The sequence below is a fragment of the Ailuropoda melanoleuca genome, chromosome 4, assembly GCF_002007445.2.
Source record: "Ailuropoda melanoleuca isolate Jingjing chromosome 4, ASM200744v2, whole genome shotgun sequence".
In the NCBI taxonomy this organism is placed as follows: domain Eukaryota; kingdom Metazoa; phylum Chordata; class Mammalia; order Carnivora; family Ursidae; genus Ailuropoda; species Ailuropoda melanoleuca.
The window spans coordinates 4,944,744-4,948,496 of record NC_048221.1 but is presented as its reverse complement, the minus strand read 5'-3'; the positions used below and the strand labels follow the sequence as shown (position 1 = coordinate 4,948,496).

Below are 3,753 nucleotides of genomic sequence, written 5' to 3'. Positions count from 1 at the left end.
CTCCCCCTGCTTGTGTTCCCTCTCTCGCTGGCTGTCTCTCTCTCTGTCAAATAAAGAAATACAAATCTTTAAAAAAAAAAGCCACAGGATATAAAAGGAGGTCCCCTTGAACATTTTTACAGTATCAGACATTTTTCTAGACCCAGCATCACACATGAAACANCAAATCTTTAAAAAAAAAAAAAAGCCACAGGACATAAAAGGAGGTCCCCTTGAACATTTTTACAGTATCAGACATTTTTCTAGACCCAGCATCACACATGAAACATTTTCCATTTTCTCTTGAAAGACACTAATCAGTTCTTACCCACAAGACAAAAAGTTCTTGCTTCGTGCCCAGTCCAGTAGCTTCTCAAAGCTAACAAAGAAGGAAGTACATCACTTCTTATCTTGAGCTCCACTTTCTCAAGGAGTCTTGTGAGTGCATGAGAAGACTTAGGGTGTTGATTGGGCAGTTTGCAAAATGCAGGGTCCCTTAGTTCTCTTTTCATTTGGGCTACTTAGTGCATTACATTAGGGTGGATCACATTAAAGTGCCTCAAAGAGTGAATTTGGAAATACCGACGGTGTTCAGTGCAGAAAATCCCTTAATGGAGAGTGCCGCCAACTTCTATCTACATCAAGAAAACGGATCCAACATTGGGCAGGCTCCTTTAGTTGGTGAACTTCTTAGAAAGAAAGTTGAAGGCCAGACTGTGAGAGAGTGTATCCCACTGTGCTAGTGTTTCTATGTATCACCCAGTTCCCTGTAAAGGTATCACTTCTCAGTTTACTACCTTGAGAAAACAACATATCCACATTCTTGGACTTTGAGATAGGGTCACCCAACATAATTACACTCATCTACTTGGCTGTTGAAGTTCTTCATTTGTTCCATTAGCATGGTGTCCCGAAATTTTCTTCTTGCTCATATTAGAAGAATCTCTATGGACTCTGAGAAACAAACTGAGGGCTTCAGAGGGGAGGGGGTTGGGGGAATGGGATAGACTGGTGATGGGTAGTAAGGAGGGCACGTATTGCATGGTGCACTGGGTGTTATACGCAACTAATGAATCATCGAACTTTACATCGGAAACTGGGGATGTAATGTATGGTGACAAAAATAATATAATAAAAAAAATTTAAAAAAAAGAAAAAAAAATAATCTCTGAAAAAGCCAGCACAAATACGGCTCCTCCCCCCAAAACCCTAGTTTATCAAGTCCAAATACGCACCTAGTGATTTAAGCCTTATCTTGGTTTTGTTGCATTTATGAGGCATAGCTTTATTATCCCTAACATATATATTTTCCTTTTCTGGTGTCCCATTTATTTTATAAATTATTAAAGTCAGTGCAATAAAATATTCAAATAATCACTTAGATATGGTGTGCAGGCAGTTAGCCCCTCCATGTAAGACTCAAAATATTTGCTCACGTGATACTCAAAATGTTGCTTCTGAATGACAATGAAAGAGGGTGTAGGCCTATCACTGTCAGCTGAGCTGAAGTGAAAAGTGTCTGAATGTTAAACTGAAATCCTGAATCCAAGAGAAGTCCCTGAAATTTTGAGCATTTCACGCGCCCACAAGTATTCTGCAAGTGACAGAATATTTGCACAAACAGATGCAAGAATTCCCCCATCTTGGTGTGTAGTCTTCCCATGCTGACCCTAGACTTGACTGTGTGGCTGGCTTTGGCCACTGGAACAACAGCTAACAGGATGGAAACAGAGATTTGAAAAGTGCTTGCATATTGAGGCTTGCCCTCTCTTCCTGAACTTGAGCCCCCAAGGTCATCATGTGAATGAGCCCAAGCTAGTCTATTGGAGGATGAGAGGCCATGTGAAAGAGAGCCAAGGCTCACTAATCAACAATACACCACTCTGGTTGCCAACCTTCCAGATGAGGAGTGAGACTATGCTAGATCTCCAGCAACCAGCTGACCCACCAACTGACCACAAATGCATGAAAGAGCTCACCAGAGACCATCCAGGCTGGACTAGACCAGAAGGAATGTCTAACCAACCCATAAAATCACGAACAAAATAATATAGTTGTTACCTTAAGCAAATGAAATTCGGGAGTGGTTTGTTACACAGCTAAGGCTAACTGATACACACCACAAAGTGGACTGAAAGCAGATCTTTACACACATGTTGTTAGGCATGGTACCATGTGACTTCCCCTTCTAACCACAATTGATGGGACCATGGTTTGGTCATTTGGCACCAACAATCTATGAGGTGGCCCAAGCAGAGAAATCTACCTTAGAGTACTTCTCCATATTGGATGCTGACTGGCCAATCCATTCAGCTTGTTTCTCTCTTGGAGAGTCTGAATGCAAAGCCCCAGAGAGGTGCACAAATAGACAGTAGAGTGGTCCTTGGGACAATGAACAAGCTGAGAAATAACAAAAGCAGATGCCATCAGAAGGAAGAATCCATGGATGACCTTCTTCTTTAATCCCTACTTGTTTATCTCACCTCTCCTTGATGGAGCAGTAGACTGTCACCATAAGAGAATCCCAGTCAGTTAGGGTTAGGGTTAGGGTTCCACAATCCAAGGAAGCAAATGCCCGATCTAAGGAGCAGTTCAATAGGGTATGGCTGCTTCTCAAACTTTAACAAGGTCATAACAATTCATTTTGGGTGATTGTGAAAGAATCTGTTTTCCATCCTTCTCCATCCCGCTGTGTGCACTGGGAGGTTGTCCTGTATGGACTGCATTATCAGGCTTCTCTTGTGCTCTGCCTTCCAACCTTTTTTGACCAATGGTAGCTGTGGAAGGAAGCTGTGGAAGGAGGAGAGAGAAATGGGGATATTCATTTTCTAAGCTCCTCCTTCCCTGCAGGCACTGCACATTTGGGCAGTGATTAGATTCTTCTGTCATAGGCTAAGGCATTTTCCAGGTTCCTATACCTGTTCCATTCCCTTGCCCCTTTAAGACAAGGACTGATAAGAGTTACCCCCTGTTGCTACTCCCTCCCTCCCCTCTCCCCATCCTTTCTTGGTTTCCATTAGCTCTGCTGTGATATTGTGATTCATAACAAGAACTATATATTTGGCATTCATCCTGCTTCTGGCACAGAGCTCCTAAAACCCTTGGAATTTCCTGAGCAGTGAGAGCAATGGGAGCATCTTTTGTTATAGTATTTGGTCTCTTGTGACATTGAAGGACAGTATCACAAGACACTGAAATAGGTAACAAGCCCCTTTTCACCACAACTGGTGAACTATTAACTATGTTAATGAGGTAACTTTTGGGAAGCTCCTAAGAATGGGGGCTGGTTGCCAGGAGGAACCAAACAAAAACGGAGAGTTGGAACTTTCAGTTCTACCCCTTGACTTCCTGGGAGGGAAAAGGGGTTGAGATGGCATTCAGTCACCAATGGGCAATGATTTGATCAGACATGCCTGTGTAAAAACCCAAAAGGATGGGGTACAGGGAGCGTCTAAGCTGGTGAACATGTGGAGATTTGGGGAGGGTGGTGCACCCACAGAGAGCAGGGATGCCCCACACCCCTTCCCCACACTTTGCCCTGTGCATCTCTTCCGTCGGGCTGCTCCTGAGTTCTATCCTTTCATAACAAACCAGTAATCTAGTAAGTGAAATGTTTCTCTGAGTTCTATGAGCCACTCTAGCAAATTAATCAAACTCCAAGGGGGATATTGTGACCACCTGGGCTTTTCTGGCTTCAGAGGTGGGGTGGGGGCAGTCTTGTGGAACTGAGCCATTCCACCTATGGAATCTGACATGATGCAACTCCAGGTAGAT

At 43.3% G+C, this 3,753-nt stretch overlaps 1 protein-coding gene across 1 annotated transcript in view; it reads right to left on the bottom strand.

Annotated features, from left to right (window-relative positions):
- The window catches only part of LOC105234888 (putative adhesion G protein-coupled receptor E4P), a 103,065-nt gene extending 102,716 nt beyond the window's left edge, over positions 1-349 (bottom strand). Inside the window, exon 1 of the mRNA XM_034657643.1 lies at positions 308-349. The gene's annotated coding sequence lies outside the window, so the exon portion shown is untranslated. The remainder of the gene's footprint in view (positions 1-307) is intronic.
- Positions 350-3,753: the final 3,404 nt, after the last annotated feature.